General features: G+C 41.2%; 1 protein-coding gene and 1 pseudogene across 5 annotated transcripts in view; both read left to right on the forward strand.

Annotated features, from left to right (window-relative positions):
• Ash1l (ASH1 like histone lysine methyltransferase) overlaps window positions 1–16,714 on the forward strand; it is a 157,737-nt gene that overhangs the window by 78,792 nt on the left and 62,231 nt on the right. The gene's annotated exons all lie outside the window — the stretch shown is intronic.
• On the forward strand, window positions 3,349–4,142 carry LOC130889563 (ras-related protein Rab-8B-like; annotated as a pseudogene).

A 16,714-nucleotide genomic window follows, 5' to 3' on the forward strand; every position in this document is an offset into this window, starting at 1 on the left:
TTAAGCACGGAGTAAATATTCCTGTTTTAAGAAGAAAGAACTCAGGCATAACAAGGAACAATCACAACAAAGCAAAATAAGAATTTAGCAGAGCAAACACTAAATCCTATAGTCCCATCTCCATCGTTGGGGCTCATCGTATAATCAGCTGGGCTACAAAAGGCTCGAGTAGCGCCAACCCTTAATCTCTACTGCAGGCAGCACACTTAGATTCTACACGCACACCTCTCTCTGGTGTATATCCCATGGCCCTGGAGTCTCCATTTCGGTTTAGGTTTCATCTTCCCAGCTTAACACACAGGCCTTCAGGGGCCTTCTTGTAAGACACATTCCCTAGCCAGAGCTGCTCTTGAAATCACAGAAAACTCCATGACTCTGTCAGTCTTATAGCTTTCTTACCTTTACCCCAGTGGCAAGTGGACACCGCTGCTTAAGTCTCCTCCCTTCTTGGTATGTAGCCTGACCCCCTTGGCCAGCTTCTGTCCACTTCTATGTGTCTATCTTTGCACCAGGTGCACACCTTGTATATGTGGAGGTCAGAAGAAGAAATCAAATTTCCCTTGTACTGGAGTTACAGTTGATTGTGAGCTGCCATGTGGGTGCTGGGAATTCAACTGGGGTCCTCTGGAAGAGCAGCCAGTGCTCTTGACCACTATGCCATGCTTCCAGCCCTTTTTAATGGTTTTCAAAATGTGTGTCATGTGTGGTGTGTAGGCGGGTGGGGGGGGGGCTTCATCCCACAGCGTGCACGTGGAGGTCAAAGGACACCTGTGGCGAGTTGATTGTTTCTTACCATATATTCATGGGATCAAACTCTGGTCGTCTGGTTTGCATGACGCTCACTTTTACCCACATGAGCCATCTCAGCAGCCCTGGCCAGCTGCTTCTAGGGAACAAGGACTACACAGTGAGACCCTGTCTCAAAAACAAACAAACAAACAAGCAAACAAATAAATGGAAAGTTTGTTTCCTCTTCTTAGGACCAGTCTCAACTTAAAATTTTTGTAGTTTATCTCAGTATTAAAAGTCAGTAGTCACAAGACAGTGTGGCATGTGCCTTTAATCCCAGCACTTAGGAGTCAGAGAGAGGTGAATTGAGTTGGAGGCCAACCTGGTCTACCAAGCAAGTTCAGAACAGCCATGGCTACAGAGAAACTCTGGAGTGGTGGGTCAGAATCCAATGAGGCAGCTCATCTACTAAAAGTCCCTGTTTCCAAACCTCCTTTCTATCTCCAGGACTACATACATTAGAGCAGAGAACCGGCACTGTGGGGCAGCCCTCTGATTTCCACAGATGTGCTATGGTGTGTGCTCACAAACACATACCTGGGGGGAGGGAGGGGAGGAAGATCTTAATAAAAATAAAAATTTTCAGTATGAGCAGTTGCTGGTGTTGGTCATCTTAGTGGTATTATTGTAGTCCTGGTGGGATCATCCTTGTGGGGCCCCCATCCTCCCTTTTGGAGACGTCAGAGGTCACTATTCGGCATGGTCTTGGTTCACTGCAGAAAACGTAAGCATTTTAAATGTCATATGCAGCAGATCTCAAAGGGATTAAAGGGCCATACTTTGTTATGTACATCCAGAGTACAAAAGCTTAATTTCTAGTTACCTGATAGAGGCTCAAACCTGAAGTCAGCTACAGGAAGCTAGATGAAGCCTTTTTCTAGAATTAGTACTTTAATTGTCTTTTTGTTTGTTTGCTTGTTTTGTTTTTTTTTGTTTTGTTTTTCGAGACAGGGTTTCTCTGTGTCTTTGGAGCCTGTCCTGGAACTAGCTCTGTAGACCAGGCTGGTCTCGAACTCACAGAGATCCGCCTGCCTCTGCCTCCCGAGTGCTGGGATTAAAGGCGTGCGCCACCATCACCCGGCTAGAATTAGTACTTTATATGACCACTAATATCATGACAAAAATGTTTTAAATATATGTATATTAATCTTATAAGTTTGAGATATGCCTAAAGAAAAGCTTTAAAGAGTCAGAATATAAGGATTATGTGATTAGTGACAATAAATTGTTTTTCTTCTGTCCCCTATTAGGTGGTTCTTCTGACTAGAATCCAAGATTTGACATTTTATTTTAATAAGCAAGCATGCTTGGTTTTAGAGAAGGAGAGCCACATTCCAACTCCAAAGCCAGTGTTAATATCAGTTATACTGGTACTACAAAAAGAGCATTTCCACTATAAGTCTATAGAGAAAAGCAAAAATGAATATTTGGGAAGGTTTATGAAATTTTATCCTTTGAAAATGTGAAATACCAAAAGGCTAATTTACTCTTTTTTTTTTTTTTCTTTTTTTTTGGGTGATTTATCCTTTTCCCCCCACCCCACCCTGACATTTCATTGGTCCAGTGGTCTTCAGATTCCTTTGCTGGATTCCTTCATTCTCCTGAAAAGACAAAAAACATAGCCCTTCCCCAATCCCTGATTTTGGGGAAGTTCCCTGTTGGCTATTTATATCTGATCAAATGAAAAGTATTTGTTAATTTTATAGATTAGATTGAATGGCCATATTGTTTTATGAGCTAGCATTTCTTCTAATTAAGAGGTCTCTCTTGTTCAGATTGAATCTATCAAATTTGGTGGTGTCCATATCTTCTTCTTCTGTGAAAACAAAAGCAAAACCAACATAACATATATCCTGGTTTCCATTCTGAGGTCAGCACATCTTTAAATTAGACAGGCTGATTTAATTCCATAGTTTTTTCTATTATCATTGGATAATAGATGTGATAATTATGTCCTTCTGCAGTTGTTGTTCCTTTCTCATTAGCATTTAGAAAATTCAAAGTTAATAAGTCATTATGCAGTCTATTTCTGGGTGTCTTTATTTAGAGTTCAATTTGATCTTTCTGTAACTTCCTGCCCTGTAGGATTGTGTGGTATACCTTTAATGTGCTTTATATGTAATAAGCAAAAAAAAAAAAACTTTCATTTTACTAGAGATTATGCTGGAGCATTGTCACTCTTAATTTGTGCAGGTTACCCATGATGACCATAACTTCTAGGAAACATATGATTACCAAATCAGCCTTTTCCAAACTCAAAGCAAGCAGTTGCCCATTGAAAACCTGACTAGGTATCAGTGGTGTGGTGTGCATATTTTAATTTTCCAAATTATACAAAATGGAACACATCCATTTGCCGGATTTCATTCCTTTGAGTACCCTTTGGGTTGCTTCCTGCAGGTAGTGGAGTTTGGTTATATAAAAAATAACTAGGAAGAGGCAGAGCAGGTCGCAGATGGCTCGGCGGACACGCCCCTCACCCAAGGCCCCCTCCGTGTCTCTTTCCACCACCTCCTTGCCTCCTTGCTTTCTGTGGTCAGAGAGGGCCAGAGCGAGAAGATGGCGAAGACATACGATTATCTGTTCAAACTGCTGCTCATCGCCAACTCCGGCGGCGTCGGTAAAACCTGCCTCCTGTTCCGCTTCTCTGAGGACACCTTCAACACCACCTTCATCTCCACCATCGGGATTGATTTTAAAATGAGAACAATAGAACTCAATGGAAAGGAAATTAAGCTTCAGATATGGTACACAGCAGGTCAGGAAAGATTCCTAACAATCACAACAGCATACTATAGAAAAGCCATGGGAATTATGCTGGTCTATGACATCACCAATAAAAAGTTCTTTGACAATATTAAAAACTGGATAAGAATTACTAAAGAGTATGCCTCTTCAGATGTTGAAAGAATGATCCTGGGGACTGGAGAGATGGCTCAGGGGTTAAGAACACTGAGTTCAGTTCCCAGCAACCACATGGTGGCTCACAAACATCTATAAGATCTGGTGCCCTTTTCTGGACTGCAGGCATACATGGAGCCAGACACTGTACATAATAAATAAATAAATCTTTAAAAAAAAAAGAATGATCCTGGGTAACAAATGTGATATGAATAGCAAAAGACAAGTGTCAAAAAAAGGGGAGAACTTAGCAATTGACCATGGTTTTAAATTTTTGGAGACAAGTGCAAAATCCAGCACAAATTTAAAGAGGCATTTTTTACACTTGAATGGGATATAATGACAAAACTCAACAGAAAAATGACAGCAATTCATCAGGAGCAGGCGGGCCAGTGAAAATAACAGAAAACCGATCTAAGAAAACAAGTCTTTTCTGTTGTTCATTGCTTTGATGAACTCTTCATTTCTGAGAGACTGCAGTATACCTAGAGGGCCCTTCCCTGCTTCTCTGAAAGCACAGGTTACCCAGCCTCAGTCACCTCGCCCGACTGCTGCAGAGAGCACCATGGAACTCTAGACCTCTCAACACAGAACACCAAGTGGATTCCAGCCACATGACCTAGCAGAAGAGCAGGCTCCTTTCTTCAGACAAGGAAGCAATGATGTGGAGACACATGCACGACTTAACTGGTTTTTCCTTGTTTTACTGCCTGTCCTGGAAGCTGCTATCTTTCTTTGCACATGAGTGTCAGTCTTTCTGTGGTACAGCATAATCTTAGACTCCTAGCTGAGCACTTCAGTGGCATGAAGTTCTAGACTTATATATTTGGGGATATTTAAAGACAGCAGAATATTAAACAGAGGTTGATATACTAAAATTAAAGAATGGTTGGCCTGGGATATATGACCAAAAGTTCCTCTATTGGTAGCATTTATTAAAGGGCTTTGATTTGCAAGTGTTCTTAAAAACCATTAAATTCTGATTAACTTTTAAAATTCATAAAAATGCCCATTTATTCACAGAGGCCATATTATTTTCATCTTTTCAGGTGGTTATCAATTTTGCTCATCCCTGAGTAGCTGTTTTCTTTAAGATGGCTGCCGCTGCCTCCTGTCTGGAAACAGCGTGTAGAAAGCACTCTAGTCTCGCAGTTTCTTTTAGTGTTTTTTAGTTTGTGTCGAGACAGGGTTTGTCTGTTGCTTTGGAGCCTGTCCTGAACTCACTCTTGTAGAGCAGGCTGGCCTCGAGCTCACAGGGCTCTGTTTCTGCCTCCCGAGTCCTGGGATTAAAGGAGTGTGCCACCACCACCCAGCTAGTCTCACTGTTTATGAGGGTCATATTTGCTGTCCCTTTTCCTGCCTGACTTCTTGTCATTGTTTACTTATCTAAAACCAGTAATATATGTAAGAACTGTTGTGTCTGTCTGTGAGCTTCATGCATTGGGATTTCACGTAGGGAAATTGTCATTAGGGCTTAATTTTTTTTTTTTTTTTTGGTTTTTCGAGACAGGGTTTCTCTGCAGCTTTGAAGCCTGTCCTGGAACTAGCTCTTATAAACCAGGCTGGCCTTGAACTCACAGAGATCCTCCTTCCTCTGCCTCCTGAGTGCTGGGATTAAAGGTGTGTGTCACCACCACCCGGTTTATGGCTTTATTTTCACATCCAGCTATGGTCTTATTACACCAGAATATGTAAATATTCTTTCTTAGATTTACCCATTAGCTTGTATTACCCATTTCTTAATCATAGTCCCCATCTGTGAGAGAGTTAACAAAGGTTAGATTTAGATTTCAGTTTGCATAAAACATACTTATATGGAGAGAAATTAGACATGCTGGTATAAGATATAGCTCTTAGTAATGTTGAAAATAATGACTTTTGGTTCTATTTGGTGTTTAATATATATATATATAAGTGATTAGACCTAGCAATCCTACAGAAATCTTGTCTTTTCATTAGAGCACATACGATCCAGGTTTCAGTTCTCAGACAGCCATTGCTGAATGTATAAGACCCAGCCCTTTGCATTTAGGTTTGTAGTTAGAGATGTGGTATGGCTATCTAGACCAGAGCCAACCGAAAGCTTTTCTGCCTTCTCACCAAATGCTAGTTCTGGTGGTTCTTTTGTAGATAAACCACCACATTAGAGGGGTGGGGGTGTTTAGTGTTAACTTAGGTGCCAAATACAGATCAGCATGTCACCGCTGCTGTTGTAGCCTTCAGTGTCCTAGAAACAGGTGACAAGGGAAAGGAACCGGTAGCAGTCACTCCCCCTGCTCTTGTGCTGTACATTAAGACCTGGAAGTGGAAATGGACATGGATATTTGGTTACATGGGGAATTCTGCTTCAGTACTTGGACCAGTCAGGCCTTCCCGTCTGTGGGAAGACTCAAAAGCATTCCAGTGGCTGCAAGCGTACCAGAGTTATTTTTGGTGGATACGCTGACTTTACTGTGGACAAACTTTAGCCTTTTCTTCTTTTTCCCCAATTACCTATCAGCTTAAAGTCACACATTATTGTCCAGCTGTTAGTAGTTCTCTCAGTGAGAATTGATTGTAAGTCTAACATCTTCAAATTAAATACATTCACATTAAAAACTAAATTTTCTTAAAAATGTCTTACCACTACTTTGATGGGGAAAAATAGTTCAAGCAGTTACAATGATAGCAAAGTACTTTGCAAAAAGCAGGAGATGTGACACCATGTACAAATGTAATTCTCTTAGTATTTACCTCTGACTGTTTGGCATCTATCTCAGGGATTGTCTGCAAACCAAAACTGACATGTTATATGGTCAGCTGTTTTTTTTTTTTTTTAAACAAAACAAAATGCTTTGCTTTCGATTCTTCACTCTTGTGTCTTTTGTGGGTTAATAACTAGTCTCCATGAACTTGTCTTTGAATGAGCCTGTAAATATTAGAAGAGTCTAAAAGTGCTCTTTGAACTAGCAGCAAACTGGGAGTATATTCTGTTATATAGAAATAAATTGTCCTTGCTATTTTCTTACATTAATTTGAACTCAGACCATAGGAAATTCACTTTCTGCATGGTAAAAACAACCCAACAAGTTTGCTTAATAATGTACATATGGTGCATTATTTTTTCTATTTGTAGATGAATTTAGTGACAGATAATTGTCTGTTCCCTGCTGAAACTCAAGAAATCTAAATTTCTCTTTTGTGTGTGTGCACACGTGTGCACATTATTGTGATCTTACAGATGGGGCACATAGAGATTTTTGCAGCAGTATTTGTGGGTCAGTGGCTGCACTTTATTAATATTATGCTAATTTTTTGACAATAGTTGGACTCAAAAGTTTCAAAGAGAGTCTGAGGGTATCAGACAGTGAAGTGTGCTGTAACTAAGGAACATGTAAATCATTTAGTTGTACAATGTTTCACTGGGAACCTATTCTAGCCTCTATCTTCAGATGATGCTGAAGTGATCTCCCTACACACCGGTCAGGGAAGTCGCAGGGCTTCTTACTGCACGTGGACATTTTATGCAGTCTTTGTTATAAATTTCCTTTGAAGGACTTTTTTTTTTTGAATTATGCCTCATTTAGCTAACTAATATTCTAATACCTGGAAGCAAAACAGTGAGCCAGCCTCTAAGCATTCAACAAAGTTTAGACAGCATGCTTTATCTTCTTTTGAACTGAAGACATCCTTGGAAAAGAGAAATTGACACCTTAGTTTCAAATAAAGCATGCATGTCAATATCCAGTAGCATACAAAAAAAAGTTACCGCCCTGTCCATCAGTGAATTTAGTTGTGCAATATACAATGGATTGTTCCGAGTAAGAAATGATCACTGCAATTTAAAGGCTCCAAATTCTGAGAATCTCTGTTAGGGCTTATGAAGTATCTTCCTCTGAGCAGTACAACAACAAATTAGCAGACTTTTTCTCCAAGCTTATGACTTAGATGCTTTTAAAAATATTTCTTAATCTTTAAAGATGAAATTCTAAGCCTAGAATTTTAAAACCGCATTTCATTATGTTGGTTTAGTGATCTCAAAATTTCTTCAATTCAGTTTTTTAGACTTCAAAAAACCTAAACAAGGGGGCTGGAGAGATGGCTCAGTGGTTAAGAGCATTGCCTGCTCTTCCAAAGGTCCTGAGTTCAAATCCCAGCAACCACATGGTGGGTCACAACCATCTGTGATGAGGTCTGGTGCCCTCTTCTGGCTTGCAGACAGAATATTGTATACATAATAAATAAATATTTTTAAAAAAAAGTGAAAAAAAAAACCTAAACAAAACAAAGAACCTTCATTTATCTTTCTCATTACACCCAGTGGCAGAGAAGACTGTCTGAAAATGAAATCCTTTGATTCAGAAGGACATAACAGGTCAAGAGATACTAATAAAACATATGAGTGCCATGTTCACTAGAAAGAAACTAAATGACTGAGTATAGAAATGAAAATCAGCAAGCATTTGTTTTAAGCATTTCCAGATTTTAACTTTGTGTCTTGAGATATGTGCCATATGCCCGGAACTAACAGAACTTTGTATTTCATCTTTGTATCTTTTTTAAGAGTGAACTTCTGATTGTTCATTCCAGTGGTCTTACAGATGGGTTTGTCGTGACAGCAACTGATGCTACAGTTCCCTTAATGCAAAACGCCGGGAACTGTCTAATGAAAATCATGCCCCCATGGCAACTATGAAGGTTTTTCATAGACTTGTGTGCTTAAACATATTTTACTTTGCACCAGTGGCTTACTGTGGAAAGCTCCTGTGGATAATACAGACCTGTCTTGTGGCTCGTCTGCTGAAGCCAGGCCATTAACTATACTGCTACTGATGCTGTGTTTTTAAAAAAATTGATTTTATTCCAGGTGGACTTTTTTTTTACAATAATGTTCATCTAAAATAAAAACTACATTCCATTCCATTATAATTTTCTTGGCTTGTTCCCACATAATGAAAAAGGTTTCTTTTGAACCTTTGTTATTGATATGATGGGTTTTGTTTTTCTTTTTCTTTTTTTCTTCTGAGGCCTCCAGTGCATTTCCTATCAATAGTTGATCAGTTTCTTCATTACTTTTTGCTAGAGGCTCCTGGCAGACCTGTATGGGATAGGATTATGTGTTATATATTTGGGACAATTCATTTTCCTGATTATGTCTTATAACTGAATAATAAAGTCAGTTCTGTTTCATCTGGTATAAATTCAGCAGTTTCAATATGTAAAACAACTCTTTCAGTAACTATGTTGAAAGGTTCTTTAAAATCCCTTAGTACCATGAGAATAGCATATAATTCTAATTTTTTTGTACAGACACATAAGGCCTTTTGATCCACTTTTCTTAAATTTTGTGATTTGTAGCCTGCCTTTCCTGATTTGTTTGCATCAGTATAGGTTGTAAGGGCTCCAGTTATTGGTGTGTCCCATACAGTGCGAGGAAGGATCCAGTTAATTCTCTTCATAAGTTGAATTCTCTTGCTTTTGGGATAGTTGTTGCTAATCTCTCCCTAAAAAAATCACTGCAAACTCTTTGTCAGGTTCACTTTCTGCTCATAATTTGTCAATTTCATCATTAGTGAATGGTACTACAATTTCTGCTAGGTCTATTCCGACTAATTGACGAAGTCTTATTAATTTTTCCTTTAAAATTAACTCAGAGACCTTTTCCACACGAGTTTTTAATTTTTTACTTGGTTTATGTGGTTAAAAGATTCATTCTAAGATAATATCTTACCTCTGCATTAAAATTTTTGTAGGGGAATCGTTGAAGGGTAATATGACCAGAATGCAGTTAAGCTTCAGATCCACACAATCCACATGTGCCTTCTGTAATTTCTCTTCCACCAAAGCCAGTTTTCTGTCAGCTTCATCTGATAATTCTCTTGGACTAGTTAAATTCTTGTTACCACCTAAGGTTTTGAATAAATTACTCAGTTTGTTTTTCATCCCCAATAGAACATGTCTCCTACCAATCTCTGGAAGTCATTAAGAGTCTGCAGTTGATCTCTCCTAATTTGCACCTTTGGGGATCCAATTTTTTTGTTTGTTTGTTTGTTTTGTTTTTTTTTGTTTTGTTTTGTTTTTCAAGACAGGGTTTCTCTGTGGCTTTGGAGCCTGTCTTGGAACTAGCTCTTGTAGACCAGGCTGGTCTTGAACTCACAGAGATTCAACTGCCTCTGCCTCCCGAGTGCTGGGATTAAAGGCGTGCACCACCACCGCCCGGCTGGGATCCAATTCTTTTGTAAACCTATTTTATATTTTAAATAATAGAATCTCTTTGTATTTTTCAGGACCAATTTGTAATCCCTAAGAAAACAAAACTTTCTTTTTTAAACATTCGTTTTAAAGTATTTACATTTGAATCAGCTAGGAAGATGTCATCCATGTAAGGGCAAATTATGGACTGAGGAAATTGATTATATATCATTTTTAATGGCTGTCATACAAAGTATTGGTGCAGGGTGGGACTATTTTACATTCTCTGTGGGAAAACTTTCCATTGATCTCTCTTAACAGTCTGAGAATTATAATAAGTAAATACCATGAAGGCAAATTTTTCCTCTGTCTTATAGGTATAGTGAAGGCGCCATTTTTTAAGTACTATTTTTTAATTTATTTATTTATTATGTATATAATATTCTGTCTGTGTGTATGCAGGCCAGCAGAGAGCACCAGACCCCATTACGGATGGTTGTGAGCCACCATGTGGTTGCTGGGAATTGAACTCAGGACCTTTGGAAGAGCAGGCAGTGCTCTTAACCTCTAAGCACTGAAGGATCTTCCACCGGGAGAGCTGTGGTAGCCTCCCCTACGGATTTTGATATTCAGCCTGTTAATGCTAAATCTGCTCAGGTGGCTGAATGATAGCTGTAAACAAAAAAGGGGGAATATGGTTCCACCCCCAGAGACCATTTGTCTTTTATGTCATACATTTTAAATTTTTGGACTGTTGATGCTCAATCTCATATCACTGCTGACTGGCATTGGCGGCCACATTCTTCCGGGATGCCTCATGTCAAATGGAAGAATCTAGCAGACGGCACCTGGTATGGTCCAGATCCTGTACTGGTGTGGGGAAGAGGGGCTGTTTGTGTTTTCCCACAGGATGCTGACAGTCCAATGTGGGTACCTGAGCATCTGGTGCGTGCTGTGGATTTTCCTGTCTAGAAGCCTGAAGTCAGGACAGAGCCTAGAGATCAAATAGACACTGGCTTGTCAACTGAAGAGTTGCTGGGATCCTGAGGAGCTGGCTGTGGTGGTCCAAGTGCTAAGGATTATTCCTCTACCTATCAACCCATCCCATGATAATGCAGCCATTGCTGTGGCTACCAGAGCAGCTAGAGCTGTTGGATTTTTCATTAGTCAGTCAGTTGCTTCTGCTAGCACAATGGATACCTTCTCAGGGCAGGTTGCAAATGCCTTGGCCACTCAAATTGAGCTAAATTTACAAATGAATATTGCAGTTAATTTTGCTATCGGTTTTGGTTGAAGACCACTGCTAGATTATACAGTAAAAGGTTTATTGCTGTTATTCACGGACCCTGGTGTGCACAATTTACAAATTGGCTCTTGAGATTATTCTAGTTAGCTATACCAGGGTTCCTTTCACCAGCACTGAGACCTTACTTAAAGGGCTCTAATTTGGGCAGACTTATTAAGAATTGAGCAGGCACAGTCTCCTTTAGGAATGCTTATATGTGCTGGAGCATCATCTTCATGGTTTCATGGTGCCAGAACCAAAGGCAAGCTCAGGTCAATGTTGCCACGTAGCAATTCCTCTTACCTATTGCCCCAGAGAATCTTTCAGCACAAATCTGGCTGAACTCGGTGATGGATGACTAGTGAGCCAATAACGGGAAAGGTTTTTGGGGGGCTGCCCCAACCTAAGACAGGAAATGTGTTTTGACCTGGATGCTTTCCCATGACAGGTAAGGGGTATTGCCTGATGTCCAATGCCACCCATGACAGGCCTAATCATATAATTTATATAAAAGGGGGACCTGTACGGCCCAGGTCTGCCCTTGTTCCTGGGGTGCATCTTGAGGACAATTTCTGGTCATCCAGCTAAAACATTCTGTTTGTTCCTGTGCTCCCTCTGCCCCGCCTGGTGATTAGCTGTAGGGCATTGTTTTTTTTTTTTTAATATTTATTTATTTATTATGTATACAATATTCTGTCTGTGTGTATGCCTGCAGGCCAGAAGAGGGCACCAGACCCCATTACATATGGTTGTGAGCCACCATGTGGTTGCTGGGAATTGAACTCAGGACCTTTGGAAGAGCAGGCAGTGCTCTTAACCTCTGAGCCATCTCTCCAGCCCCCCATTTTTTAAATCAATAACTATGAGTGGCTATCCTTTAGGTAATGAGGGATTGTAAAGGAGTGCCAGACTGTAGAGAGCCCATTGCCTGCATCACCTTGTTGACAGCTCATAGATTTGTCACTACTCACCATTTTCCAAATTTCTTTTTAACAACAAATACAGGAGAATTCCAAGGGCTGATAGATTCTTCAGTGTGCTGAGCAACTAGCCACTCCTGTACCAGCTGTTCTAAGGCCTGCAGTTTCTCTGTTGTTGAAGGCCTTTGCTCAACCCATATGGGCTTGTCTGTCAACCATTTACAGTTAGGACTCTTGGTGCCTCTGAATGGTCACTGACTGTGCTTTATGGTACCTTCTAATACTTTGCCTGGAAACATACATTAATTTTTGATTTGTTTCTAAGATTGGAGGAATGTTGATCTGGGTATTCCAGTTCTGTAACAAATCACATCCCCACAAATTCATTGTTGTTAGCTACATAAGGCTTTAATTTTCCTCTCTGTCCTTCTGGCCCTATACCTTTGACCCATCTTGTGCTCTGTTTTACCTGAGATAATGTTCCATTCCCTAAAAACTGAACAATTTCCTCCTGAAGAGGCCAGTTTGGATGCAAGATTCCAGAGCACTATGATTTCTTTCTTCAAATATCTGGAAATCGCCTCTCCTTCCAAGCATCATGATGGTCATGAGATTCAGTATTGATTGTATCTCAGATCTGTTCACCCAAGAGTACTGATCTGGCCTTTAATGGCCTAATTGCTCCCTTTGCATTGTACATTAGCATTTTCAAAAGCCAGAGATACAATTATAATTTATCTAGCTTCTGAATTTGGTATTATTCTATTTACTGCTAAAGTCATTCTTTGTAAGAAATCTGTGAAGGTTTCCTTTGGGTCCTCTATAACTTTTTAGTAAATGGCTCAGTTGTCTTTGAGCCAAGTTCTGTCCCAAGCATTCAGAGCTGCTGTATGGCATAAAGCCAAGGTGTGGTCACCATAAGATTGCTTTTGTACACTAGCATAATCTCCCTGTCCAAGAGATTTCCATTCCTCTAGCCTCACTTTGTTGTTCAGTGGTTTTAGCCTCATCTTTCTACCAGGTTCTCCATTGTAATTGAGAACCAGGCTCCAAGCTGCTGTAGCCAAGTCTCTCCAGTCTTGAGGAATAATTCTATCACAAATTGACCATGAGTTTAAGATCTGATTCACAAAAGGTGAATGCATGCCATATGAGACTGTTGCTTCCTTAAATTTCCTTAAATCTAACATTTCCACAGAAGATCACTCAGCTCTTGCACAGCCTTGGGGATATCTATCATTTGTCATTTGTTTTTGTAAGGTTACTGGATAAATTTAAGCTGGCTATTTGAAACCTTGGGCTGTTCCTCTCTAACCTTAAAGTGCAGTGCTGAGATTGGTTCCTTTAAATTCCTCTGTCTGGATCTAAATATCTCTATGATGTGTTTTAATAAGTTTTCTAAGTCATGTATCATGACACTCATCAACCAACTTTTTAAAGGATAAACCAAGATTTATCAAAGCAGCAATAATCATTATCAAAATGATCATTAACATTATGCCATTCTTGATTCAATTGATTATCCCTTCACTTAATTGTTTCAATTTTAAAATATCCACTATTCTATCACACAGAGACCTAACTCCATCCATCATAATAGTGTTTCCCATTTTTTTAATGTAGAAAAAATTTCTTTTAACTAATACCTTCCTTTAAGAATTCTCAATTGTTTCACTAAATTTGTTGACAGTGATGGTGGGAAGTGAGCATGTCTGGGAGGAGACCCCCAGCAGTGCACAGCCTGAGTAAGGACAGCTGCAGCTCCTCGGCTGGAGAGGGGCTTAGGGAAAACCCACAACCCTAGTGGGAGAGAACCAGCTGTCTAAAAACTGCACATGGGATTGTGTGGAAGAAGCATATGTGTGGGAGCTGCCCTATAGCAGAACCAGCTGGTCTAGGGCTGGTAAATCCCGTGGCGTTTGGAGGCCAGATGTTTCTGAAGTTTGGGTGGCAGCTGGAGGCTGTTGTGGAGAAATACAACAGGAAATTTCCAAAATCACTCAGAAGCTTGAGGGTAAAAACAAAAGAAAACCTAACCATTGTAACAATGCCTCCAGCAGGAGCGCCCCCACTCCCCCAAAAAAATTTCCAGTGTGTGCCAAGGGCTGCAAAGCCAGAGTCAAGTGGCCCTAAAGCTGGATACCAGTTGTTGCATGAATTCTAATTAGTCTTAATAATAAAAACCCGGAGTCAGATATTGGGGTAAACGCTGAAAGAACCAAAAGGACACACCACAGCCAATTCTTAGTAATTTCTCAACCAAAAAAGGACCAAGCTTCTGCCTCCTCCCTTTGCCCCATCTTAAAACTTTCTGTCTGTCTGTCTGTCTGTACAGACCTGCAGGCCTCTGGTTAACTAGTGACTGGCTCTGCCCTCTGATCTTCAGGCAATTTTTATTTGTTAGAACACAAACAGAATATCACCACAAAGCTGCATGACAGCCACCAAAGGAAAAAAAGCTGGCGGGCACCATTCCAATGAACAGGTATTGGGTAGAGCAATAGGAGAGAAGGAGAATCATTGTGGTTAGTGTGCTGTGGAGAGAAGCCCATCTGAAGGTGTGGCGGTTTTGAGGAACAGACTAATAGGAGTTTCTGGGTCATGCTGCTGCTGGGTCTATATTAATCTGAGTGGCCTCTGCTGCCACCTGAGGTCATGGTTGAAATTACCTGGCGCAAGTGAGAAGGAAGCACGAAACAAGTAGCAAACCTGCTCGGGAGGTTATTAGAGGAGAAGTGTACAGGCCTGGGGAAATCCATGTGCAAAGAGGGAGAGAGAAAGGGCTGAAGATGGCGCATCCAGCTTTTAAAGGCTGCCTAGCACATGCGCACAGGGGGATGACAAAGCCACGTCATACACAGATGACAGAGCTCACGCATGCACACAAGGGCTTACGTAGCTGCCGCCATATGTAGGGATGCAACCATGATGCACATGGGTCATGCAGGGCCTTTTAAGATCCCCAGGGCGACTAGGTATTTTTACCTGAGGGCTTGTCCACACATGTGTGGTCCTGGAACCTGGAAGTGCCAGCCCTGCTGGTTGACTAGAATCATAACAATGGTGACATTGTCTAGCCTGAACTGCATCTGAGGACCATGTCTGTGTCCATGGCCCTATTACCACCCTGGTTCTGTGCTGATTGATATCAGTGGTCAATGTTATCACCAGGGTACAGAGGAGAGCTAGCCCCCGTGGCCTGGGCACTGGAGAGCTGCCCTTGACCCCCTCCAGAGAGAGGCCTGACCAGTGGAGTCCCAGACAGGCTCATATTGAGGTCTTTGACCTGGCCCACCCAGCATCTATCCCACATGTGACCTGTAGGAGCATGTGAAGTGACCAGTGCTATAAAGCCACAGCCGCAGGATCTCCATAACTCCAGGCAAAAGAAGTCTAGCCTAGAGAAGTTTCGGTGAGAATCCTGTGTTGATGGTGTACCAGAAGCCAGAGGCCTTGAACCAAACCAGCAACTCATTGCAGTGGACATTCACAAGTTGTGCTGTTTGTGGAAAGGTGTGCTTCGTGACACACTGCTCTCGAGATGGAGGATTGAAGTTATGTTGTTGTTTTCGTTTTTGTTTGGTTTTTGGATTTGTTTGGGTTTTTTTGGTGGGGAGGGCTACAAGGATAGAGGGAGGACATGGAAGAACTGGGAGATGAGTGGGTTAGGGCGCAGGATGCAAAGTTCCTAAAGAATCAATTAAGAAACTATGTTAATATATTTTTTAAAAAGCAGTTCAATTTGTAGTGGGGAAAAAAGTTAATAGGATCTTAAATTCACGTGTACTTTCCCCCTCTTTGTGTAGCCCTGGCTGTCCAGGAACTCATTGTATAGACCAGACTGGCCTCAAAGAGATCTGCCTGCCTCTGCTGCCTTCTAAGTGCTGGGGTTAAAATGGGCGTAGGTTTTTTTTTTTTTCCCCCCGAGACAGGGTTTCTCTGTGTAACAGTCCCGGCTGTCCTGAAACTCCCACCTCTGCCTCCTGAGTGCTGGGATTAAAAGCATGCACCACCTTCGCCCAACTAGGCTTTTTATTTTAATTATGTATGAGTTTGTATCTGTGTGTGAGTATGTTGCATGTTCAGCAGTCAGATGAAGATGTGTCAGATCTTGTGAAGCTGGAGTTACAGGCAGTTGACCACCCAATGTGGGTACTCAGAACCAAACTTCGGTCCTCTTTGGGGGGCCATCCTAACCAGTGAGCCATCTCCCCATCCCCCTGCATGTTCTCTTCTTCCCCTGTCCCTTTAAACTGTTTTGTATGTCTGTGCTTGTGTCTATATATGTGAAGTATGTTCCTGAATTCTGGAATGCACATTACCCAGTATTCATCTAAAAGTCAGAGGAGCCAGACATGTGGCCACACCTTTAATCCTAAGGAGGCAGAGACAGGTAAATCTCTGTGGTGTGTGTGTGAGTGTGTGTCAGAGATGTGTGCGTGTGTGTGTGTGTGTGTGTGTGTGTGTGTGTGTGTAAAAGCCAGAGGCACCTGGGTGGTGGCGACACACTTTTAGTCCCAGCACTCTGGAGGCAGAGGCAGGCGGATCTCTGAGTTCAAGGCCAGCTTGGTCTATAAGAGCTAATTCCGGAACAGGCTCCAAAGCTACAGAGAAACCCTGTCTCCAAAATCACAAACAAATAAATAAA

The sequence above is a fragment of the Chionomys nivalis genome, chromosome 18, assembly GCF_950005125.1.
Source record: "Chionomys nivalis chromosome 18, mChiNiv1.1, whole genome shotgun sequence".
Lineage (NCBI taxonomy): Eukaryota > Metazoa > Chordata > Mammalia > Rodentia > Cricetidae > Chionomys > Chionomys nivalis.